The 22,381-nt window shown below is 41.4% G+C and overlaps 38 non-coding genes and 1 pseudogene across 38 annotated transcripts; all 39 read left to right on the forward strand.

Moving 5' to 3' along the window:
• Positions 1-7,370: 7,370 nt before the first annotated feature.
• LOC132601065 (5S ribosomal RNA) lies at positions 7,371-7,486 on the forward strand (annotated as a pseudogene).
• Positions 7,487-7,759: 273 nt separating this feature from the next.
• LOC132601076 (5S ribosomal RNA) lies at positions 7,760-7,878 on the forward strand. Its single transcript, XR_009567510.1, has one exon. It is a non-coding gene; the product is annotated as a 5S ribosomal RNA (ribosomal RNA).
• Positions 7,879-8,151: 273 nt separating this feature from the next.
• LOC132601087 (5S ribosomal RNA) lies at positions 8,152-8,270 on the forward strand. The gene has a single exon (XR_009567521.1). It is a non-coding gene; the product is annotated as a 5S ribosomal RNA (ribosomal RNA).
• Positions 8,271-8,544: 274 nt separating this feature from the next.
• LOC132601099 (5S ribosomal RNA) lies at positions 8,545-8,663 on the forward strand. Its single transcript, XR_009567532.1, has one exon. It is a non-coding gene; the product is annotated as a 5S ribosomal RNA (ribosomal RNA).
• Positions 8,664-8,937: 274 nt separating this feature from the next.
• On the forward strand, positions 8,938-9,056 carry LOC132601110 (5S ribosomal RNA). Its single transcript, XR_009567543.1, has one exon. It is a non-coding gene; the product is annotated as a 5S ribosomal RNA (ribosomal RNA).
• A 273-nt stretch (positions 9,057-9,329) lies between these two features.
• On the forward strand, positions 9,330-9,448 carry LOC132600869 (5S ribosomal RNA). Its single transcript, XR_009567338.1, has one exon. It is a non-coding gene; the product is annotated as a 5S ribosomal RNA (ribosomal RNA).
• A 273-nt stretch (positions 9,449-9,721) lies between these two features.
• LOC132600880 (5S ribosomal RNA) lies at positions 9,722-9,840 on the forward strand. The gene has a single exon (XR_009567349.1). It is a non-coding gene; the product is annotated as a 5S ribosomal RNA (ribosomal RNA).
• A 273-nt stretch (positions 9,841-10,113) lies between these two features.
• On the forward strand, positions 10,114-10,232 carry LOC132600944 (5S ribosomal RNA). Its single transcript, XR_009567399.1, has one exon. It is a non-coding gene; the product is annotated as a 5S ribosomal RNA (ribosomal RNA).
• A 274-nt stretch (positions 10,233-10,506) lies between these two features.
• LOC132601049 (5S ribosomal RNA) lies at positions 10,507-10,625 on the forward strand. The gene has a single exon (XR_009567495.1). It is a non-coding gene; the product is annotated as a 5S ribosomal RNA (ribosomal RNA).
• A 273-nt stretch (positions 10,626-10,898) lies between these two features.
• On the forward strand, positions 10,899-11,017 carry LOC132601060 (5S ribosomal RNA). Its single transcript, XR_009567504.1, has one exon. It is a non-coding gene; the product is annotated as a 5S ribosomal RNA (ribosomal RNA).
• A 273-nt stretch (positions 11,018-11,290) lies between these two features.
• LOC132601071 (5S ribosomal RNA) lies at positions 11,291-11,409 on the forward strand. Its single transcript, XR_009567505.1, has one exon. It is a non-coding gene; the product is annotated as a 5S ribosomal RNA (ribosomal RNA).
• A 273-nt stretch (positions 11,410-11,682) lies between these two features.
• On the forward strand, positions 11,683-11,801 carry LOC132601072 (5S ribosomal RNA). Its single transcript, XR_009567506.1, has one exon. It is a non-coding gene; the product is annotated as a 5S ribosomal RNA (ribosomal RNA).
• A 272-nt stretch (positions 11,802-12,073) lies between these two features.
• Positions 12,074-12,192, forward strand: LOC132601073 (5S ribosomal RNA). The gene has a single exon (XR_009567507.1). It is a non-coding gene; the product is annotated as a 5S ribosomal RNA (ribosomal RNA).
• A 273-nt stretch (positions 12,193-12,465) lies between these two features.
• Positions 12,466-12,584, forward strand: LOC132601074 (5S ribosomal RNA). The gene has a single exon (XR_009567508.1). It is a non-coding gene; the product is annotated as a 5S ribosomal RNA (ribosomal RNA).
• A 272-nt stretch (positions 12,585-12,856) lies between these two features.
• LOC132601075 (5S ribosomal RNA) lies at positions 12,857-12,975 on the forward strand. The gene has a single exon (XR_009567509.1). It is a non-coding gene; the product is annotated as a 5S ribosomal RNA (ribosomal RNA).
• Positions 12,976-13,247: 272 nt separating this feature from the next.
• On the forward strand, positions 13,248-13,366 carry LOC132601077 (5S ribosomal RNA). The gene has a single exon (XR_009567511.1). It is a non-coding gene; the product is annotated as a 5S ribosomal RNA (ribosomal RNA).
• A 273-nt stretch (positions 13,367-13,639) lies between these two features.
• On the forward strand, positions 13,640-13,758 carry LOC132601078 (5S ribosomal RNA). Its single transcript, XR_009567512.1, has one exon. It is a non-coding gene; the product is annotated as a 5S ribosomal RNA (ribosomal RNA).
• A 272-nt stretch (positions 13,759-14,030) lies between these two features.
• LOC132601079 (5S ribosomal RNA) lies at positions 14,031-14,149 on the forward strand. Its single transcript, XR_009567513.1, has one exon. It is a non-coding gene; the product is annotated as a 5S ribosomal RNA (ribosomal RNA).
• A 271-nt stretch (positions 14,150-14,420) lies between these two features.
• Positions 14,421-14,539, forward strand: LOC132601080 (5S ribosomal RNA). Its single transcript, XR_009567514.1, has one exon. It is a non-coding gene; the product is annotated as a 5S ribosomal RNA (ribosomal RNA).
• Positions 14,540-14,811: 272 nt separating this feature from the next.
• LOC132601081 (5S ribosomal RNA) lies at positions 14,812-14,930 on the forward strand. The gene has a single exon (XR_009567515.1). It is a non-coding gene; the product is annotated as a 5S ribosomal RNA (ribosomal RNA).
• Positions 14,931-15,202: 272 nt separating this feature from the next.
• LOC132601082 (5S ribosomal RNA) lies at positions 15,203-15,321 on the forward strand. Its single transcript, XR_009567516.1, has one exon. It is a non-coding gene; the product is annotated as a 5S ribosomal RNA (ribosomal RNA).
• Positions 15,322-15,593: 272 nt separating this feature from the next.
• LOC132601083 (5S ribosomal RNA) lies at positions 15,594-15,712 on the forward strand. Its single transcript, XR_009567517.1, has one exon. It is a non-coding gene; the product is annotated as a 5S ribosomal RNA (ribosomal RNA).
• A 273-nt stretch (positions 15,713-15,985) lies between these two features.
• LOC132601084 (5S ribosomal RNA) lies at positions 15,986-16,104 on the forward strand. The gene has a single exon (XR_009567518.1). It is a non-coding gene; the product is annotated as a 5S ribosomal RNA (ribosomal RNA).
• A 272-nt stretch (positions 16,105-16,376) lies between these two features.
• On the forward strand, positions 16,377-16,495 carry LOC132601085 (5S ribosomal RNA). The gene has a single exon (XR_009567519.1). It is a non-coding gene; the product is annotated as a 5S ribosomal RNA (ribosomal RNA).
• A 252-nt stretch (positions 16,496-16,747) lies between these two features.
• LOC132601086 (5S ribosomal RNA) lies at positions 16,748-16,866 on the forward strand. Its single transcript, XR_009567520.1, has one exon. It is a non-coding gene; the product is annotated as a 5S ribosomal RNA (ribosomal RNA).
• Positions 16,867-17,139: 273 nt separating this feature from the next.
• Positions 17,140-17,258, forward strand: LOC132601088 (5S ribosomal RNA). Its single transcript, XR_009567522.1, has one exon. It is a non-coding gene; the product is annotated as a 5S ribosomal RNA (ribosomal RNA).
• Positions 17,259-17,530: 272 nt separating this feature from the next.
• Positions 17,531-17,649, forward strand: LOC132601089 (5S ribosomal RNA). Its single transcript, XR_009567523.1, has one exon. It is a non-coding gene; the product is annotated as a 5S ribosomal RNA (ribosomal RNA).
• Positions 17,650-17,921: 272 nt separating this feature from the next.
• Positions 17,922-18,040, forward strand: LOC132601090 (5S ribosomal RNA). The gene has a single exon (XR_009567524.1). It is a non-coding gene; the product is annotated as a 5S ribosomal RNA (ribosomal RNA).
• Positions 18,041-18,313: 273 nt separating this feature from the next.
• On the forward strand, positions 18,314-18,432 carry LOC132601091 (5S ribosomal RNA). Its single transcript, XR_009567525.1, has one exon. It is a non-coding gene; the product is annotated as a 5S ribosomal RNA (ribosomal RNA).
• A 273-nt stretch (positions 18,433-18,705) lies between these two features.
• Positions 18,706-18,824, forward strand: LOC132601092 (5S ribosomal RNA). Its single transcript, XR_009567526.1, has one exon. It is a non-coding gene; the product is annotated as a 5S ribosomal RNA (ribosomal RNA).
• A 273-nt stretch (positions 18,825-19,097) lies between these two features.
• LOC132601093 (5S ribosomal RNA) lies at positions 19,098-19,216 on the forward strand. Its single transcript, XR_009567527.1, has one exon. It is a non-coding gene; the product is annotated as a 5S ribosomal RNA (ribosomal RNA).
• Positions 19,217-19,487: 271 nt separating this feature from the next.
• LOC132601094 (5S ribosomal RNA) lies at positions 19,488-19,606 on the forward strand. Its single transcript, XR_009567528.1, has one exon. It is a non-coding gene; the product is annotated as a 5S ribosomal RNA (ribosomal RNA).
• Positions 19,607-19,878: 272 nt separating this feature from the next.
• LOC132601096 (5S ribosomal RNA) lies at positions 19,879-19,997 on the forward strand. Its single transcript, XR_009567529.1, has one exon. It is a non-coding gene; the product is annotated as a 5S ribosomal RNA (ribosomal RNA).
• Positions 19,998-20,268: 271 nt separating this feature from the next.
• On the forward strand, positions 20,269-20,387 carry LOC132601097 (5S ribosomal RNA). Its single transcript, XR_009567530.1, has one exon. It is a non-coding gene; the product is annotated as a 5S ribosomal RNA (ribosomal RNA).
• Positions 20,388-20,660: 273 nt separating this feature from the next.
• LOC132601098 (5S ribosomal RNA) lies at positions 20,661-20,779 on the forward strand. Its single transcript, XR_009567531.1, has one exon. It is a non-coding gene; the product is annotated as a 5S ribosomal RNA (ribosomal RNA).
• A 271-nt stretch (positions 20,780-21,050) lies between these two features.
• LOC132601100 (5S ribosomal RNA) lies at positions 21,051-21,169 on the forward strand. Its single transcript, XR_009567533.1, has one exon. It is a non-coding gene; the product is annotated as a 5S ribosomal RNA (ribosomal RNA).
• Positions 21,170-21,442: 273 nt separating this feature from the next.
• On the forward strand, positions 21,443-21,561 carry LOC132601101 (5S ribosomal RNA). The gene has a single exon (XR_009567534.1). It is a non-coding gene; the product is annotated as a 5S ribosomal RNA (ribosomal RNA).
• A 268-nt stretch (positions 21,562-21,829) lies between these two features.
• LOC132601102 (5S ribosomal RNA) lies at positions 21,830-21,948 on the forward strand. Its single transcript, XR_009567535.1, has one exon. It is a non-coding gene; the product is annotated as a 5S ribosomal RNA (ribosomal RNA).
• Positions 21,949-22,220: 272 nt separating this feature from the next.
• Positions 22,221-22,339, forward strand: LOC132600882 (5S ribosomal RNA). Its single transcript, XR_009567351.1, has one exon. It is a non-coding gene; the product is annotated as a 5S ribosomal RNA (ribosomal RNA).
• The last annotated feature ends 42 nt before the right edge of the window (positions 22,340-22,381 follow it).

The following is a 22,381-nucleotide window of genomic DNA, read 5'->3' on the forward strand; positions in this document are numbered from 1 at the left end:
AAGCTGGTGTAACAAGTCATGAGCGTCTACAAGAGTATTAATACATCAGTCTAAAAATACAAACACAGTCTGAAGGGATAAATATTAATGAAAAGGGAAGGGGACACCAAGGCGATGTGAAGTAGTCCGAGCAGCTCATCACAACACTCTCCAAGCACTCCTAAACTCGTTAATGGGCTCCACCAGTACCGGGGTCAGTATCTACACATACAATACAACAAATGTATTATGAAAAGACCAACACGTACTTAGTAAGTATCATTAGTCACCCCCAACAAGGTAGTGGCAAGGGTTAAATCGAAAATACTTACTGGCAAGGGTTAAATCGAAAATACTTACTTTAATAACCTCTGCAATAAATATATAATATCGACCAAAATAAGGAATAATGGCAACATAATAAGAGATGCGCAAATATGGCATAATAAGATATGCGTCGTCACATCATTATTATGAAATGCACAAATCATTAGTTAGAAATCAAGTATGTATGATAAAAACTCAAAATTTACTCACTCTTTCTGCCAAAACTTTTGCACGCGCACTACCCTGGTGACCCTAGTGATACGGTGATTCATGAGGGATGGATCCATATTCATACGTCATATACAGATTCGTTGATTCAATAACCACTGAGACCCAAGTCATGGATCACACCAAACTCATCAGGTCAATTCATATATGATACGATCTGGCTTGTTGAAGACACGGATTCGAACAACCAAAAACGCAAAAACTAAAAATGAGAAGAAATCAAAGATGAGAAGTGAAGAAAATGAGTTGAGAAGAAGAGCGATATAAGCAAGACCAAGTTAGTAAAGGAATTATAGGCAAATTTGGATATACGAAATCTAAACCCTCCTAATCGATTCCTACTAACGAACCTATACTATTTGAATTCAATTAAGAGTTAATCAAATGAATCCACAAATGAACAACTCTAATATGAAATCAATGGAAAATGGTTTAATAGCCAACAATAGAATCCACCATAATTAACTATCACTAATCACTAGACTAGCACTACACTAATTCTACCACACAAACTATCACTCATTTAGAGTATTCATCCCAACATCATTCAAAACTAAAGAATGAAAATAGCCTAAGGCAAGCTTATACAGTTTACCTTATTACAACAAAGGCGTGGCCTTTGCACAAATAACCCAACATGGCCCGTTCTTCACTTGAATTGCAATCCTAGACTCGAATTTGCACTCCTAGCCACGAATTGTATTCCTAGCCACGAATTGCACTCCTTAGCCATGAATTGCACTTCTAGCCATGTTTGCACTTCTAGCCACTTTGTGTGGCTTGGCCTTCATCTTCAATCCCTTGCTCCAAGCTATCATCCACACGTCGTATGCTTCCTTACATGGCTTATATGGGTCTCTAAGGGGCTCCAAATCCTCTCTTGACATCAACATTGTTTGTAAAGCTCGAAGGTCCTTGACTTGGCCTTGGATGGAGTGTCTAGAATGGAATGTGCCCATCGATATCGTATCATCCTCCCCTTCTTTAAAAGGATTCGTCCTCGAATCCAAACCTTGCAAAAACCAAGGAAATATATAGGAAAACATGGCCCTCAAAGCATGAGGGTTAGCACAAAAGGCAATAAACATACTTTCACTCCAAGGATGAATAAACTTGTGGTACAACCACACATCAATAATCACCATGAAAATCATTCTCACATATGAGGTATCAAAAAGTTAATTCCTCCAAACATCATAAAATAAGGATAAGGTAAAGAAACCAACGGATCTAAAATTAGAAGCATGGAATGCTACATTGGTTCTAGAAGACATGAAACACATTTGATCCTCATTTTTCAAATAAGAGCACCCACACAAGTTTAAGACATCACTGGGGTCAAAAGAGAAGAGTACCCACATGGCATGGTCAAGAAAACAACTATCTATCCCATAAGTACCCCTCTCATTATAAGATGTACCCTCACTGGGGTCAAAAGAGAAGAGTACCCACATGGCATGGTCAAGAAAACAACTATCTATCCTATAAGTACCCCTCTCATTATAAGATGTACCCTCAACATGAACATGAGTGTCAGCATATGCAAATAAATAGTAAAGAAAGGTGTCACACAAAACAGCTTCTTCATCTATGGCGTCCTCAAATGTAGCCTCACTATTAGGTTCAAGAACAAAATCTAGTTTGCTACTAAGATTTTGAACACGCAAGGAAGAAGCAGCAATTTGTAAACAAGATCTACCTTCTTTTTTCAAACAATCCTCCTTAACCGACATGTTATATTCCCCCAAGAGGAGGTTCCCATCACAAGGGGGAGGGTTATCATCCCATAGTGGATTCTCATAGACTTTGTAGCTTCCAAAGGTGGCTACATTTTCAACATTACAATGCATTCCACTAGGTACATCATTTTCAAAAGTCATGTCAACATCAAATAAGACATTATCTTTCAAGAGAGGACAATCAATAGATGATGAGAATTCAAAACATGTAATTTCACTCTTATAAAGACATTCATCATTGTTCAAAGTTCTTTCCTTCACATGACTATCTACATGATCAACTATATTAGCTTCATCACTAATCATTACGCACATCACAATATTCCTCAAATAATGGATTAGCAAAACAAACAAGTTGATCAAAACACACAACAACACTAGTTGGGCTCTGATCAACTAGTGTTGGGACACTCACATCAATTACATCATCAATAACCATGTAAGAACTAAGCTCAACACATGGTAAAGATTTGTTAAGCTCACATAAAGACAAGCTATTACTCACAATCAATTAAACAACATGATCATTCACATTATTTGGGGAGTAGAGATTAGCTATTTTACCATGAAGTACGCACACAACATCTTCTTTATCGTGGTTTTCAATCTTTGAGCACATTTGCTCTTTCGGAAAGTCTTCAACTACCTCACGAACTTTCAAAGTTTGAGGTTCATCATTCGGTTTGCTTCCAATAATACCTGCACCATTATCATGACAACTAGAGAAGAAAGAAAAGTTACAAGGGTTAGAAATAGGTTGTGACAACCCTCTCACATCACTCCTTACAACCTCTCTTTTTTTCACTCTAGAGTTGTCACTTTTCTCTCCTTTACTCCTCATAATCTTTTCTCTCTCAATTTCATGGGAGTTGGGACAAGTGTAAAGCATCTCTTGAGAAGGGATAGGTGAACCCTTCATTTCTATCTTCCATTTCGCTTCACAAGGAGTGGCTTTCTTTTCTTTCAATTGTTGCTCCTTGGTAAAGCATTCCATCATTAGGTGTAGATGCTTTTCCATCACTTTGAAATGTTTGTCCATCTTTTCCTTTAGTGAAGGAATGGAATCACTCACTCTAGGAAGTGGGTTACTTTTACTTGCTTCTTATTTAGGGAGTATGGGTGGAAAGAGAAGTCTTCCTTTCTTGTCCACTACATACTTGTACCATTCTTGCCCATATGGAACCCTATGTTCTTGGAACCAAGGATTTCCCAAACATAAGTGACAATCGTCTATGGAAAACATATCACACCAAACTTCCTCATGGTAGTCGCCATGGGCAAAGAATACCTTCGCGCTCCTATCAACCAAGTACCTTCTTTGATCGTAGTAAGAGTTTTGTCTCATCAGACAAGGTATTCCCAACTCTTTAACTGCTTGAGGGGTAAGGTAGTTGCCATAACTATCATCATTGAAAACAAGGGAGTACCCCGTACTACCAAGGAGACTTACTTTTGTCTCAAGAATTGGCCTCTTCGGGTCATTTCTTGAAGTAGGAAATGAATATTCTATTCTTCTCTTAGGACGACTTCAACCTCCTCCAATCCACACACTTATACTATTGTGCTTAGTATAGGAAGTTTCACGAGGGGATGCACGAGAATAACCTCTAGAAGATTCTGCACAAGGATTATATTCAAACCCAATATCTTCACGGGCATACTCATCATAAAGCGCATGACCATAATGTTCATGTTCATCACAACTTCTTATTTCACACGAATCTTCATCAATGACTCAAAAGGTATGTGTGAGAAGGAACTATACTTCAAGTCACCTCTATGTCCATGGTGTGTAGTATGAGACTCTTCATAGCTTTCGTCTTCACCATAGGACTCTTCATTAGGCTCCTCTAGTCCTTCATCTTCTTCATAAGGCCCATGAGAACCATTGGCCACCAATTCTCTTCCAGAGTAGTATCCTTCAACACCATATTGCTCATGATCATATATACCATCATCACCTCCATAGTATTCATCACTATCCTAGCCATATCCTCCATTACTAGAGGCATAACTTTCCATGTCATATTCACGAAAATCCGAGGCTATGGATGACATGATTCCTTATGTCTCCTTTATGAGTAGTACCTGCAAAACTATCGAACAATGTTAGTTTCAAAAGCTCCTCACCTCACTCGTATTTTTTCTCAAGGCTTACCACTCAACCTAGGCTTCTTCCAAAGTTGGTAAGGAACCACTTGTCCAATCAAGTCACACGATTGCTAAGATTTGTGGAGGAATAGATTCTTGTTGATTAGAAGGAAGGACAACTCAAAATCAAATGGAAAGAGCCAAAGAAGTTCGACAAATTTAAACGAGAAAACCTTGAAAAATAATTGGCACGAAAGAAATAGGACTCAAGAACTAGTTACCAACCAAGTAAGAACAATTGCTATTTGTTAATTAGCTTAGAGAATCAAAGAAATGAGATAAGAGATAAACAAACCTTGGCCAAACACTTGGGAAAATTTTGGGAAGTTTTTGGGCCAACACTTAGAAAATTTGGAGCTACTTCCAGCGTTTTATTAAAAGGAATGTAAGTTTTTGTACAGAGCTCCGATTGATGAATGGTTAATTGCTTGAGAATGTAAACTCGATGAACTTGAATTTAGATAGGTTATACATCTTATAACTCCTTATATACACGAAGATATACCCCCCTAAAGTTGGGCCAAATCTGCCAACACTTCGAAATTTTTTCCAAGTATTGAAGACTTCACCTCTTTGAAAATGGGCCCCATGTGCCTGCAGGTGTGACTGGGCATGGCGTCAGGTGCGTCGCTGATGTGGCTGCTGACGTGGAATTTTAGCTTTATTTAAAAAAAAAATTTGGGCTGAATTTTTTTCCGATTTGTTTTTTTTTTTTTTGAGACTTATCTTGGGCCTACACAAACACTTTTCAACCATTTGACTTGAAAACTTTTGGATCAAACACTCCCTTTTGCCTTCTTCTTCTTCTTCTTCTTCTTCTTCTTCTTCTTCTTCTTCTTCTTCTTCTTCTTCTTCAAGATGAAGGTGTGGAGATCTCTATGAACACTAAGAACATCCAAAATCAATTCTATGCCCAAATCAACTTGTTTTTCTCTCAAATTTCAGATCTAAGTCCTCCTTGACTAGGAGAACAAAGCCGAATGCAAATTAGCTCCAAATAAACTCCAAATGTCTAAACTTACTATGAGTTCTTCAAGCTTTAAAGATCCTTCAATGGTGGAACCTTTAAAACTCCTCCAAACAACTTGAAACTTCGGATTTGGGGGTTTTCCACTTCAACAAACTCAATTTTAACCTCAAATCCAACAAACAACAACAAAATTTGGGGTTTTAATTTTTGGATTTTTTGATACTTTTTTTTTCTAGAACCAAGGATGAAGAATTGATGGATCAATTCTTCTACCAAGCTCTGATACCAAATGATACGATCTGTCTTCTGGAAGACACAGATTCAAACAACCAGAAACGCGAAAAATAAAAATGAGAAGAAATCAAAGATGAGAAGTGAAGAAATTGAGATGAGAAGAAGAGGGATAGAAGCAAGACCAAGTTAGTAAAGGAATTATAGGCAAATTTGGATATATGAAATCCAATCCCTCATAATCAATTCCTACTGACGAACCTATACTATTTGAATTCAATTAAGAGTTAATCAAATGAATCCACAAATGAACAACTCCAATATGAAATCAATGGAAAAGGGTTCAGTAGCCAACAATGGAATCTACCATAATTAACCATCACTAATCACTAGACTAGCACTACACTAATTCTACCAAATAAACTATCACTCATTTAGAGTATTCATCTCAACATCATTCAAACCTAAAGAATGAAAATAGTCTAAGGCAAGCTTATATAGTTTACCTTATTACAACAAAGGCGTGGCCTTTGCACAAATAACCCTACATGGGCACTTCTTCACTTGAATTACAATCCTAGCCTCGAATTTGCACTCCCAGCCACGAATTGTATTCCTAGCCACGAATTGCACTCCTTAGCCATGAATTGCACTTCTAGCCACTTTGTGTGGCTTGGCCTTCATCTTCAATCCCTTGCTCCAAGCTATCATCCACACATCATATGCTTCTTTACATGGCTTATATGGGTCTTCAAGGGGCTCCAAAGCTTCTCTTGCCATCAACATTGCTTGTAAAGCTCAGAGGTCCTTGGCTTGGCCTTGAGAGTGTCTAGAATGAAATGTGCCCATCGATATTGTATCAATATATTAGTGTGGAGATATAACCGCTGACACCGAAGTCATGGATCCCATTAGCGCAACAGCTCAACCAGATATAAATGTGAATCACATATGCAAATAAGCATACATATGTACAGTGCATGACTAAGAAGCTGAATCATATAATCTGACATACATGAACTTTCATAATGTTAAACTAATACAAAGATGATGCCTATAACAATACACTAGCAAGATAAAATTCTTAAAGAAATCATGGGGTAGAAAAAGAACATATTAAGCATGTATGTACAAATCAACCTATACACTATATAGAAATTATAACCCCAATATCCTAGTGTATATCGTCAATTCATATATACGATACCCCTAAATACATAGATTTTTTTCTTTTGAAAATTACATAGTATGTATAAAATAATCTCAGTTAGGGAAAAATATCTCTTATAAGGTCAAAACCTTAACTTAACACGATCTGAATTAGTCTTAACCTTCGCAAAGTGCTTTTCCATGCTCCAAATCCGCCACAAAAGTTCTATCTATTTAGAAAATACTCAACATAATTAAATGAATCCATTGGATTCAACTCCATATTTTTAGACTAGGTCAAGGTCAAAGACAACTCAAAAAGTTTACCACAAGCTCTGTGGTCAAATCTTAAAATAAGTTACATCTACCCTAACACTCTGCTGACCATAAAGGATAACTAATTGTGATATCAAGTTGTCATGCCCCAAATTCGACTGTGGTGCAACAAACATTCGATGCTAAAGAACCGCACCAGAAGCACCTTATAAGATAGCGAAATACAACAACTCCCCAATTTCATTTAATAATTCATTATAGCATAATTAAGATTTAAAATAATTCTCGATCAGAAGTCTAATTATTAATAGTAATAAAGTGCCAAAAATCAAATAAATAACGCACCGGATCCCATCAGAACTCCGAAGTTAAGCGTGCTTGGGCGAGAGTAGTACTAGGATGGGTGACCCCCTGGGAAGTCCTCGTGTTGTATCCCTCCTTTTGTCGCTTTTAACTAAATATTTTTTATCACTAGATTTTTACTGAAGATGAATGAAAATTGTGCACCAATTTGGATAAATATTGTAATTGAATGCGATAACAGGTGTTTTTTCGAAAATCGGCTCGGCCAAACCGCCTTACGGCAGTTTGGACGGCTAGATCTCGCAAAAATACGCAAAATCATAAAAAAATCGCGTAAATCGGACGTGCGAGCGCAATGTTATGACCGTTTAAAGGGCTTTATAGAATTTAGAGCGCTAGGAATAACGGATGCGATCATACCAGCACTAACGCACCGGATCCCATCAGAACTCCGAAGTTAAGCGTGCTTGGGCGAGAGTAGTACTAGGATGGGTGACCCCCTGGGAAGTCCTCGTGTTGCATCCCTCCTTTTGTCGCTTTTAACTAAATATTTTTTATCACTAGATTTTTACTGAAGATGAATGAAAATTGTGCACCAATTTGGAGAAATATTGTAATTGAATGCGATAACAGGTGTTTTTTCGAAAATCGGCTCGGCCAAACCGCCTTGCGGCAGTTTGGGCGGGTAGATCTCGCAAAAATACGCAAAATAAAAAAAAAATCGCGTAAATCGGACGTGCGAGCGCAATGTTATGACCGTTTAAAGGGCTTTATAGAATTTAGAGCGCTAGGAATAACGGATGCGATCATACCAGCACTAACGCACCGGATCCCATCAGAACTCCGAAGTTAAGCGTGCTTGGGCGAGAGTAGTACTAGGATGGGTGACCCCCTGGGAAGTCCTCGTGTTGCATCCCTCCTTTTGTCGCTTTTAACTAAATATTTTTTATCACTAGATTTTTACTGAAGATGAATGAAAATTGTGCACCAATTTGGACAAATATTGTAATTGAATGCGATAACAGGTGTTTTTTCGAAAATCGGCTCGGCCAAACCGCCTTACGGCAGTTTGGGCGGCTAGATCTCGCAAAAATACGCAAAATCAAAAAAAAAATCGCGTAAATCGGACGTGCGAGCGCAATGTTATGACCGTTTAAAGGGCTTTATAGAATTTAGAGCGCTAGGAATAACGGATGCGATCATACCAGCACTAACGCACCGGATCCCATCAGAACTCCGAAGTTAAGCGTGCTTGGGCGAGAGTAGTACTAGGATGGGTGACCCCCTGGGAAGTCCTCGTGTTGCATCCCTCCTTTTGTCGCTTTTAACTAAATATTTTTTATCACTAGATTTTTACTGAAGATGAATGAAAATTGTGCACCAATTTGGACAAATATTGTAATTGAATGCGATAACAGGTGTTTTTTCGAAAATCGGCTCGGCCAAACCGCCTTACGGCAGTTTGGGCGGGCTAGATCTCGCAAAAATACGCAAAATAAAAAAAAAATCGCGTAAATCGGACGTGCGAGCGCAATGTTATGACCGTTTAAAGGGCTTTATAGAATTTAGAGCGCTAGGAATAACGGATGCGATCATACCAGCACTAACGCACCGGATCCCATCAGAACTCCGAAGTTAAGCGTGCTTGGGCGAGAGTAGTACTAGGATGGGTGACCCCCTGGGAAGTCCTCGTGTTGCATCCCTCCTTTTGTCGCTTTTAACTAAATATTTTTTATCACTAGATTTTTACTGAAGATGAATGAAAATTGTGCACCAATTTGGACAAATATTGTAATTGAATGCGATAACAGGTGTTTTTTCGAAAATCGGCTCGGCCAAACCGCCTTACGGCAGTTTGGGCGGCTAGATCTCGCAAAAATACGCAAAATCAAAAAAAAATCGCGTAAATCGGACGTGCGAGCGCAATGTTATGACCGTTTAAAGGGCTTTATAGAATTTAGAGCGCTAGGAATAACGGATGCGATCATACCAGCACTAACGCACCGGATCCCATCAGAACTCCGAAGTTAAGCGTGCTTGGGCGAGAGTAGTACTAGGATGGGTGACCCCCTGGGAAGTCCTCGTGTTGCATCCCTCCTTTTGTCGCTTTTAACTAAATATTTTTTATCACTAGATTTTTACTGAAGATGAATGAAAATTGTGCACCAATTTGGACAAATATTGTAATTGAATGCGATAACAGGTGTTTTTTCGAAAATCGGCTCGGCCAAACCGCCTTGCGGCAGTTTGGGCGGCTAGATCTGGCAAAAGTACGCAAAATAAAAAAAAAATCGCGTAAATCGGACGTGCGAGCGCAATGTTATGACCGTTTAAAGGGCTTTATAGAATTTAGAGCGCTAGGAATAACGGATGCGATCATACCAGCACTAACGCACCGGATCCCATCAGAACTCCGAAGTTAAGCGTGCTTGGGCGAGAGTAGTACTAGGATGGGTGACCCCCTGGGAAGTCCTCGTGTTGCATCCCTCCTTTTGTCGCTTTTAACTAAATATTTTTTATCACTAGATTTTTACTGAAGATGAATGAAAATTGTGCACCAATTTGGACAAATATTGTAATTGAATGTGATAACAGGTGGTTTTTTGAAAATCGGCTCGGCCAAACCGCCTTGCGGCAGTTTGGGCGGGTAGATCTCGCAAAAATACGCAAAATAAAAAAAAAATCGCGTAAATCGGACGTGCGAGCGCAATGTTATGACCGTTTAAAGGGCTTTATAGAATTTAGAGCGCTAGGAATAACGGATGCGATCATACCAGCACTAACGCACCGGATCCCATCAGAACTCCGAAGTTAAGCGTGCTTGGGCGAGAGTAGTACTAGGATGGGTGACCCCCTGGGAAGTCCTCGTGTTGCATCCCTCCTTTTGTCGCTTTTAACTAAATATTTTTTATCACTAGATTTTTACTGAAGATGAATGAAAATTGTGCACCAATTTGGACAAATATTGTAAATTGAATGCGATAACAGGTGTTTTTTCGAAAATCGGCTCGGCCAAACCGCCTTACGGCAGTTTGGGCGGCTAGATCTCGCAAAAATACGCAAAATCAAAAAAAAATCGCGTAAATCGGACGTGCGAGCGCAATGTTATGACCGTTTAAAGGGCTTTATAGAATTTAGAGCGCTAGGAATAACGGATGCGATCATACCAGCACTAACGCACCGGATCCCATCAGAACTCCGAAGTTAAGCGTGCTTGGGCGAGAGTAGTACTAGGATGGGTGACCCCCTGGGAAGTCCTCGTGTTGCATCCCTCCTTTTGTCGCTTTTAACTAAATATTTTTTATCACTAGATTTTTACTGAAGATGAATGAAAATTGTGCACCAATTTGGACAAATATTGTAATTGAATGCGATAACAGGTGTTTTTTCGAAAATCGGCTCGGCCAAACCGCCTTACGGCAGTTTGGGCGGCTAGATCTCGCAAAAATACGCAAAATCAAAAAAAAATCGCGTAAATCGGACGTGCGAGCGCAATGTTATGACCGTTTAAAGGGCTTTATAGAATTTAGAGCGCTAGGAATAACGGATGCGATCATACCAGCACTAACGCACCGGATCCCATCAGAACTCCGAAGTTAAGCGTGCTTGGGCGAGAGTAGTACTAGGATGGGTGACCCCCTGGGAAGTCCTCGTGTTGCATCCCTCCTTTTGTCGCTTTTAACTAAATATTTTTTATCACTAGATTTTTACTGAAGATGAATGAAAATTGTGCACCAATTTGGACAAATATTGTAATTGAATGCGATAACAGGTGTTTTTTCGAAAATCGGCTCGGCCAAACCGCCTTACGGCAGTTTGGGCGGCTAGATCTCGCAAAAATACGCAAAATCAAAAAAAAATCGCGTAAATCGGACGTGCGAGCGCAATGTTATGACCGTTTAAAGGGCTTTATAGAATTTAGAGCGCTAGGAATAACGGATGCGATCATACCAGCACTAACGCACCGGATCCCATCAGAACTCCGAAGTTAAGCGTGCTTGGGCGAGAGTAGTACTAGGATGGGTGACCCCCTGGGAAGTCCTCGTGTTGCATCCCTCCTTTTGTCGCTTTTAACTAAATATTTTTTATCACTAGATTTTTACTGAAGATGAATGAAAATTGTGCACCAATTTGGACAAATATTGTAATTGAATGCGATAACAGGTGTTTTTTCGAAAATCGGCTCGGCCAAACCGCCTTACGGCAGTTTGGGCGGCTAGATCTCGCAAAAATACGCAAAATCAAAAAAAAATCGCGTAAATCGGACGTGCGAGCGCAATGTTATGACCGTTTAAAGGGCTTTATAGAATTTAGAGCGCTAGGAATAACGGATGCGATCATACCAGCACTAACGCACCGGATCCCATCAGAACTCCGAAGTTAAGCGTGCTTGGGCGAGAGTAGTACTAGGATGGGTGACCCCCTGGGAAGTCCTCGTGTTGCATCCCTCCTTTTGTCGCTTTTAACTAAATATTTTTTATCACTAGATTTTTACTGAAGATGAATGAAAATTGTGCACCAATTTGGATAAATATTGTAATTGAATGCGATAACAGGTGTTTTTTCGAAAATCGGCTCGGCCAAACCGCCTTACGGCAGTTTGGGCGGCTAGATCTCGCAAAAATACGCAAAATAAAAAAAAATCGCGTAAATCGGACGTGCGAGCGCAATGTTATGACCGTTTAAAGGGCTTTATAGAATTTAGAGCGCTAGGAATAACGGATGCGATCATACCAGCACTAACGCACCGGATCCCATCAGAACTCCGAAGTTAAGCGTGCTTGGGCGAGAGTAGTACTAGGATGGGTGACCCCCTGGGAAGTCCTCGTGTTGCATCCCTCCTTTTGTCGCTTTTAACTAAATATTTTTTATCACTAGATTTTTACTGAAGATGAATGAAAATTGTGCACCAATTTGGACAAATATTGTAATTGAATGCGATAACAGGTGTTTTTTCGAAAATCGGCTCGGCCAAACCGCCTTGCGGCAGTTTGGGCGGGCTAGATCTCGCAAAAATACGCAAAATAAAAAAAAATCGCGTAAATCGGACGTGCGAGCGCAATGTTATGACCGTTTAAAGGGCTTTATAGAATTTAGAGCGCTAGGAATAACGGATGCGATCATACCAGCACTAACGCACCGGATCCCATCAGAACTCCGAAGTTAAGCGTGCTTGGGCGAGAGTAGTACTAGGATGGGTGACCCCCTGGGAAGTCCTCGTGTTGCATCCCTCCTTTTGTCGCTTTTAACTAAATATTTTTTATCACTAGATTTTTACTGAAGATGAATGAAAATTGTGCACCAATTTGGACAAATATTGTAATTGAATGCGATAACAGGTGTTTTTTCGAAAATCGGCTCGGCCAAACCGCCTTGCGGCAGTTTGGGCGGCTAGATCTCGCAAAATACGCAAAATCAAAAAAAAATCGCGTAAATCGGACGTGCGAGCGCAATGTTATGACCGTTTAAAGGGCTTTATAGAATTTAGAGCGCTAGGAATAACGGATGCGATCATACCAGCACTAACGCACCGGATCCCATCAGAACTCCGAAGTTAAGCGTGCTTGGGCGAGAGTAGTACTAGGATGGGTGACCCCCTGGGAAGTCCTCGTGTTGCATCCCTCCTTTTGTCGCTTTTAACTAAATATTTTTTATCACTAGATTTTTACTGAAGATGAATGAAAATTGTGCACCAATTTGGAGAAATATTGAAATTGAATGCGATAACAGGTGTTTTTTCGAAAATCGGCTCGGCCAAACCGCCTTGCGGCAGTTTGGGCGGCTAGATCTCGCAAAATACGCAAAATAAAAAAAAAATCGCGTAAATCGGACGTGCGAGCGCAATGTTATGACCGTTTAAAGGGCTTTATAGAATTTAGAGCGCTAGGAATAACGGATGCGATCATACCAGCACTAACGCACCGGATCCCATCAGAACTCCGAAGTTAAGCGTGCTTGGGCGAGAGTAGTACTAGGATGGGTGACCCCCTGGGAAGTCCTCGTGTTGCATCCCTCCTTTTGTCGCTTTTAACTAAATATTTTTTATCACTAGATTTTTACTGAAGATGAATGAAAATTGTGCACCAATTTGGACAAATATTGTAATTGAATGCGATAACAGGTGTTTTTTCGAAAATCGGCTCGGCCAAACCGCCTTGCGGCAGTTTGGGCGGCTAGATCTCGCAAAAATACGCAAAATAAAAAAAAAATCGCGTAAATCGGACGTGCGAGCGCAATGTTATGACCGTTTAAAGGGCTTTATAGAATTTAGAGCGCTAGGAATAACGGATGCGATCATACCAGCACTAACGCACCGGATCCCATCAGAACTCCGAAGTTAAGCGTGCTTGGGCGAGAGTAGTACTAGGATGGGTGACCCCCTGGGAAGTCCTCGTGTTGCATCCCTCCTTTTGTCGCTTTTAACTAAATATTTTTTATCACTAGATTTTTACTGAAGATGAATGAAAATTGTGCACCAATTTGGAGAAATATTGAAATTGAATGCGATAACAGGTGTTTTTTCGAAAATCGGCTCGGCCAAACCGCCTTGCGGCAGTTTGGGCGGCTAGATCTCGCAAAATACGCAAAATCAAAAAAAAATCGCGTAAATCGGACGTGCGAGCGCAATGTTATGACCGTTTAAAGGGCTTTATAGAATTTAGAGCGCTAGGAATAACGGATGCGATCATACCAGCACTAACGCACCGGATCCCATCAGAACTCCGAAGTTAAGCGTGCTTGGGCGAGAGTAGTACTAGGATGGGTGACCCCCTGGGAAGTCCTCGTGTTGCATCCCTCCTTTTGTCGCTTTTAACTAAATATTTTTTATCACTAGATTTTTACTGAAGATGAATGAAAATTGTGCACCAATTTGGAGAAATATTGAAATTGAATGCGATAACAGGTGTTTTTTCGAAAATCGGCTCGGCCAAACCGCCTTGCGGCAGTTTGGGCGGCTAGATCTCGCAAAATACGCAAAATAAAAAAAAATCGCGTAAATCGGACGTGCGAGCGCAATGTTATGACCGTTTAAAGGGCTTTATAGAATTTAGAGCGCTAGGAATAACGGATGCGATCATACCAGCACTAACGCACCGGATCCCATCAGAACTCCGAAGTTAAGCGTGCTTGGGCGAGAGTAGTACTAGGATGGGTGACCCCCTGGGAAGTCCTCGTGTTGCATCCCTCCTTTTGTCGCTTTTAACTAAATATTTTTTATCACTAGATTTTTACTGAAGATGAATGAAAATTGTGCACCAATTTGGAGAAATATTGAAATTGAATGCGATAACAGGTGTTTTTTCGAAAATCGGCTCGGCCAAACCGCCTTGCGGCAGTTTGGGCGGCTAGATCTCGCAAAAATACGCAAAATAAAAAAAAATCGCGTAAATCGGACGTGCGAGCGCAATGTTATGACCGTTTAAAGGGCTTTATAGAATTTAGAGCGCTAGGAATAACGGATGCGATCATACCAGCACTAACGCACCGGATCCCATCAGAACTCCGAAGTTAAGCGTGCTTGGGCGAGAGTAGTACTAGGATGGGTGACCCCCTGGGAAGTCCTCGTGTTGCATCCCTCCTTTTGTCGCTTTTAACTAAATATTTTTTATCACTAGATTTTTACTGAAGATGAATGAAAATTGTGCACCAATTTGGAGAAATATTGAAATTGAATGCGATAACAGGTGTTTTTTCGAAAATCGGCTCGGCCAAACCGCCTTGCGGCAGTTTGGGCGGCTAGATCTCGCAAAATACGCAAAATCAAAAAAAAATCGCGTAAATCGGACGTGCGAGCGCAATGTTATGACCGTTTAAAGGGCTTTATAGAATTTAGAGCGCTAGGAATAACGGATGCGATCATACCAGCACTAACGCACCGGATCCCATCAGAACTCCGAAGTTAAGCGTGCTTGGGCGAGAGTAGTACTAGGATGGGTGACCCCCTGGGAAGTCCTCGTGTTGCATCCCTCCTTTTGTCGCTTTTAACTAAATATTTTTTATCACTAGATTTTTACTGAAGATGAATGAAAATTGTGCACCAATTTGGAGAAATATTGAAATTGAATGCGATAACAGGTGTTTTTTCGAAAATCGGCTCGGCCAAACCGCCTTGCGGCAGTTTGGGCGGCTAGATCTCGCAAAATACGCAAAATCAAAAAAAAATCGCGTAAATCGGACGTGCGAGCGCAATGTTATGACCGTTTAAAGGGCTTTATAGAATTTAGAGCGCTAGGAATAACGGATGCGATCATACCAGCACTAACGCACCGGATCCCATCAGAACTCCGAAGTTAAGCGTGCTTGGGCGAGAGTAGTACTAGGATGGGTGACCCCCTGGGAAGTCCTCGTGTTGCATCCCTCCTTTTGTCGCTTTTAACTAAATATTTTTTATCACTAGATTTTTACTGAAGATGAATGAAAATTGTGCACCAATTTGGAGAAATATTGAAATTGAATGCGATAACAGGTGTTTTTTCGAAAATCGGCTCGGCCAAACCGCCTTGCGGCAGTTTGGGCGGCTAGATCTCGCAAAAATACGCAAAATAAAAAAAAAATCGCGTAAATCGGACGTGCGAGCGCAATGTTATGACCGTTTAAAGGGCTTTATAGAATTTAGAGCGCTAGGAATAACGGATGCGATCATACCAGCACTAACGCACCGGATCCCATCAGAACTCCGAAGTTAAGCGTGCTTGGGCGAGAGTAGTACTAGGATGGGTGACCCCCTGGGAAGTCCTCGTGTTGCATCCCTCCTTTTGTCGCTTTTAACTAAATATTTTTTATCACTAGATTTTTACTGAAGATGAATGAAAATTGTGCACCAATTTGGAGAAATATTGAAATTGAATGCGATAACAGGTGTTTTTTCGAAAATCGGCTCGGCCAAACCGCCTTGCGGCAGTTTGGGCGGCTAGATCTCGCAAAAATACGCAAAATAAAAAAAAATCGCGTAAATCGGACGTGCGAGCGCAATGTTATGACCGTTTAAAGGGCTTTATAGAATTTAGAGCGCTAGGAATAACGGATGCGATCATACCAGCACTAACGCACCGGATCCCATCAGAACTCCGAAGTTAAGCGTGCTTGGGCGAGAGTAGTACTAGGATGGGTGACCCCCTGGGAAGTCCTCGTGTTGCATCCCTCCTTTTGTCGCTTTTAACTAAATATTTTTTATCACTAGATTTTTACTGAAGATGAATGAAAATTGTGCACCAATTTGGAGAAATATTGAAATTGAATGCGATAACAGGTGTTTTTTCGAAAATCGGCTCGGCCAAACCGCCTTGCGGCAGTAAATACGCAAAATAAAAAAAAAATCGCGTAAATCGGACGTGCGAGCGCAATGTTATGACCGTTTAAAGGGCTTTATAGAATTTAGAGCGCTAGGAATAACGGATGCGATCATACCAGCACTAACGCACCGGATCCCATCAGAACTCCGAAGTTAAGCGTGCTTGGGCGAGAGTAGTACTAGGATGGGTGACCCCCTGGGAAGTCCTCGTGTTGCATCCCTCCTTTTGTCGCTTTTAACTAAATATTTTTTATCACTAGATTTTTACTGAAGATGAATGAAAATTGTGCACCAATTTGGAGAAATATTGAAATTGAATGCGATAACAGGTGTTTTTTCGAAAATCGGCTCGGCCAAACCGCCTTGCGGCAGTTTGGGCGGCTAGATCTCGCAAAAATACGCAAAATAAAAAAAAAATCGCGTAAATCGGACGTGCGAGCGCAATGTTATGACCGTTTAAAGGGCTTTATAGAATTTAGAGCGCTAGGAATAACGGATGCGATCATACCAGCACTAACGCACCGGATCCCATCAGAACTCCGAAGTTAAGCGTGCTTGGGCGAGAGTAGTACTAGGATGGGTGACCCCCTGGGAAGTCCTCGTGTTGCATCCCTCCTTTTGTCGCTTTTAACTAAATATTTTTTATCACTAGATTTTTACTGAAGATGAATGAAAATTGTGCACCAATTTGGAGAAATATTGAAATTGAATGCGATAACAGGTGTTTTTTCGAAAATCGGCTCGGCCAAACCGCCTTGCGGCAGTTTGGGCGGCTAGATCTCGCAAAATACGCAAAATCAAAAAAAAATCGCGTAAATCGGACGTGCGAGCGCAATGTTATGACCGTTTAAAGGGCTTTATAGAATTTAGAGCGCTAGGAATAACGGATGCGATCATACCAGCACTAACGCACCGGATCCCATCAGAACTCCGAAGTTAAGCGTGCTTGGGCGAGAGTAGTACTAGGATGGGTGACCCCCTGGGAAGTCCTCGTGTTGCATCCCTCCTTTTGTCGCTTTTAACTAAATATTTTTTATCACTAGATTTTTACTGAAGATGAATGAAAATTGTGCACCAATTTGGAGAAATATTGAAATTGAATGCGATAACAGGTGTTTTTTCGAAAATCGGCTCGGCCAAACCGCCTTGCGGCAGTTTGGGCGGCTAGATCTCGCAAAATACGCAAAATCAAAAAAAAATCGCGTAAATCGGACGTGCGAGCGCAATGTTATGACCGTTTAAAGGGCTTTATAGAATTTAGAGCGCTAGGAATAACGGATGCGATCATACCAGCACTAACGCACCGGATCCCATCAGAACTCCGAAGTTAAGCGTGCTTGGGCGAGAGTAGTACTAGGATGGGTGACCCCCTGGGAAGTCCTCGTGTTGCATCCCTCCTTTTGTCGCTTTTAACTAAATATTTTTTATCACTAGATTTTTACTGAAGATGAATGAAAATTGTGCACCAATTTGGAGAAATATTGAAATTGAATGCGATAACAGGTGTTTTTTCGAAAATCGGCTCGGCCAAACCGCCTTGCGGCAGTTTGGGCGGCTAGATCTCGCAAAAATACGCAAAATAAAAAAAAAATCGCGTAAATCGGACGTGCGAGCGCAATGTTATGACCGTTTAAAGGGCTTTATAGAATTTAGAGCGCTAGGAATAACGGATGCGATCATACCAGCACTAACGCACCGGATCCCATCAGAACTCCGAAGTTAAGCGTGCTTGGGCGAGAGTAGTACTAGGATGGGTGACCCCCTGGGAAGTCCTCGTGTTGCATCCCTCCTTTTGTCGCTTTTAACTAAATATTTTTTATCACTAGATTTTTACTGAAGATGAATGAAAATTGTGCACCAATTTGGAGAAATATTGAAATTGAATGCGATAACAGGTGTTTTTTCGAAAATCGGCTCGGCCAAACCGCCTTGCGGCAGTTTGGGCGGCTAGATCTCGCAAAAATACGCAAAATAAAAAAAAAATCGCGTAAATCGGACGTGCGAGCGCAATGTTATGACCGTTTAAAGGGCTTTATAGAATTTAGAGCGCTAGGAATAACGGATGCGATCATACCAGCACTAACGCACCGGATCCCATCAGAACTCCGAAGTTAAGCGTGCTTGGGCGAGAGTAGTACTAGGATGGGTGACCCCCTGGGAAGTCCTCGTGTTGCATCCCTCCTTTTGTCGCTTTTAACTAAATATTTTTTATCACTAGATTTTTACTGAAGATGAATGAAAATTGTGCACCAATTTGGAGAAATATTGAAATTGAATGCGATAACAGGTGTTTTTTCGAAAATCGGCTCGGCCAAACCGCCTTGCGGCAGTTTGGGCGGCTAGATCTCGCAAAAATACGCAAAATAAAAAAAAAATCGCGTAAATCGGACGTGCGAGCGCAATGTTATGACCGTTTAAAGGGCTTTATAGAATTTAGAGCGCTAGGAATAACGGATGCGATCATACCAGCACTAACGCACCGGATCCCATCAGAACTCCGAAGTTAAGCGTGCTTGGGCGAGAGTAGTACTAGGATGGGTGACCCCCTGGGAAGTCCTCGTGTTGCATCCCTCCTTTTGTCGCTTTTAACTAAATATTTTTTATCACTAGATTTTTACTGAAGATGAATGAAAATTGTGCACCAATTTGGAGAAATATTGAAATTGAATGCGATAACAGGTGTTTTTTCGAAAATCGGCTCGGCCAAACCGCCTTGCGGCAGTTTGGGCGGCTAGATCTCGCAAAATACGCAAAATAAAAAAAAATCGCGTAAATCGGACGTGCGAGCGCAATGTTATGACCGTTTAAAGGGCTTTATAGAATTTAGAGCGCTAGGAATAACGGATGCGATCATACCAGCACTAACGCACCGGATCCCATCAGAACTCCGAAGTTAAGCGTGCTTGGGCGAGAGTAGTACTAGGATGGGTGACCCCCTGGGAAGTCCTCGTGTTGCATCCCTCCTTTTGTCGCTTTTAACTAAATATTTTTTATCACTAGATTTTTACTGAAGATGAATGAAAATTGTGCACCAATTTGGAGAAATATTGAAATTGAATGCGATAACAGGTGTTTTTTCGAAAATCGGCTCGGCCAAACCGCCTTGCGGCAGTTTGGGCGGCTAGATCTCGCAAAAATACGCAAAATAAAAAAAAATCGCGTAAATCGGACGTGCGAGCGCAATGTTATGACCGTTTAAAGGGCTTTATAGAATTTAGAGCGCTAGGAATAACGGATGCGATCATACCAGCACTAACGCACCGGATCCCATCAGAACTCCGAAGTTAAGCGTGCTTGGGCGAGAGTAGTACTAGGATGGGTGACCCCCTGGGAAGTCCTCGTGTTGCATCCCTCCTTTTGTCGCTTTTAACTAAATATTTTTTATCACTAGATTTTTACTGAAGATGAATGAAAATTGTGCACCAATTTGGAGAAATATTGAAATTGAATGCGATAACAGGTGTTTTTTCGAAAATCGGCTCGGCCAAACCGCCTTGCGGCAGTTTGGGCGGCTAGATCTCGCAAAATACGCAAAATAAAAAAAAATCGCGTAAATCGGACGTGCGAGCGCAATGTTATGACCGTTTAAAGGGCTTTATAGAATTTAGAGCGCTAGGAATAACGGATGCGATCATACCAGCACTAACGCACCGGATCCCATCAGAACTCCGAAGTTAAGCGTGCTTGGGCGAGAGTAGTACTAGGATGGGTGACCCCCTGGGAAGTCCTCGTGTTGCATCCCTCCTTTTGTCGCTTTTAACTAAATATTTTTTATCACTAGATTTTTACTGAAGATGAATGAAAATTGTGCACCAATTTGGAGAAATATTGAAATTGAATGCGATAACAGGTGTTTTTTCGAAAATCGGCTCGGCCAAACCGCCTTGCGGCAGTTTGGGCGGCTAGATCCCGCAAAAATACGCAAAATCAAAAAAAAATCGCGTAAATCGGACGTGCGAGCGCAATGTTATGACCGTTTAAAGGGCTTTATAGAATTTAGAGCGCTAGGAATAACGGATGCGATCATACCAGCACTAACGCACCGGATCCCATCAGAACTCCGAAGTTAAGCGTGCTTGGGCGAGAGTAGTACTAGGATGGGTGACCCCCTGGGAAGTCCTCGTGTTGCATCCCTCCTTTTGTCGCTTTTAATTAAATATTTTTTATCCCTAGATTTTTACTGAAGATGAATGAAAATTGTGCACCAATTTGGAGAAATATTGAAATTGAATGCGATAACAGGTGTTTTTTCGAAAATCGGCTCGGCCAAACCGCCTTGCGGCAGTTTGGGCGGCTAGATCTCGCAAAATACGCAAAATAAAAAAAAATCGCGTAAATCGGACGTGCGAGCGCAATGTTATGACCGTTTAAAGGGCTTTATAGAATTTAGAGCGCTAGGAATGACGGATGCGATCATACCAGCACTAACGCACCGGATCCCATCAGAACTCCGAAGTTAAGCGTGCTTGGGCGAGAGTAGTACTAGGATGGGTGACCCCCTGGGAAGTCCTCGTGTTGCATCCCTCCTTTTGTCGCTTTTAACTAAATATTTTTTATCGCTAGATTTTTACTGAAGATGAATGAAAATTGTGCACCAATTTGGAGAAATATTGAAATTGAATGCGATAACAGGTGTTTTTTCGAAAATCGGCTCGGCCAAACCGCCTTGCGGCAGTTTGGGCGGCTAGATCTCGCAAAATACGCAAAATCAAAAAAAAAATCGCGTAAATCGGACGTGCGAGCGCAATGTTATGACCGTTTAAAGGGCTTTATAGAATTTAGAGCGCTAGGAATGACGGATGCGATCATACCAGCACTAACGCACCGGATCCCATCAGAACTCCGAAGTTAAGCGTGCTTGGGCGAGAGTAGTACTAGGATGGGTGACCCCCTGGGAAGTCCTCGTGTTGCATCCCTCCTTTTGTCGCTTTTAACTAAATATTTTTTATCGCTAGATTTTTACTGAAGATGAATGAAAATTGTGCACCAATTTGGAGAAATATTGAAATTGAATGCGATAACAGGTGTTTTTTCGAAAATCGGCTCGGCCAAACCGCCTTGCGGCACTTTGGGCGGCTAGATCTCGCAAAATACGGAAAATAAAAAAAAACGTAAATCGGACATGCGAGCGCAATGTTATGACCGTTTAAAGGGCTTTATAGAATTTAGAGCGCTAGGAATGACGGATGCGATCATACCAGCACTAACGCACCGGATCCCATCAGAACTCCGAAGTTAAGCGTGCTTGGGCGAGAGTAGTACTAGGATGGGTGACCCCCTGGGAAGTCCTCGTGTTGCATCCCTCCTTTTGTCGCTTTTAACTAAATATTTTTTATCGCTAGATTTTTACTGAAGATGAATGAAAATTGTGCACCAATTTGGAGAAATATTGAAATTGAATGCGATAACAGGTGTTTTTTCGAAAATCGGCTCGGCCAAACCGCCTTGCGGCACTTTGGGCGGCTAGATCTCGCAAAATACGCAAAATCAAAAAAAAATCGCGTAAATCGGACGTGCGAGCGCAATGTTATGACCGTTTAAAGGGCTTTATAGAATTTAGAGCGCTAGGAATAACGGATGCGATCATACCAGCACTAACGCACCGGATCCCATCAGAACTCCGAAGTGAAGCGTGCTTGGGCGAGAGTAGTACTAGGATGGGTGACCCCCTGGGAAGTCCTCGTGTTGCATCCCTCTTTTTGTCGCTTTTAATTAAATATTTTTTATCCGTAGATT

The sequence above is a fragment of the Lycium barbarum genome, chromosome 6, assembly GCF_019175385.1.
Source record: "Lycium barbarum isolate Lr01 chromosome 6, ASM1917538v2, whole genome shotgun sequence".
In the NCBI taxonomy this organism is placed as follows: domain Eukaryota; kingdom Viridiplantae; phylum Streptophyta; class Magnoliopsida; order Solanales; family Solanaceae; genus Lycium; species Lycium barbarum.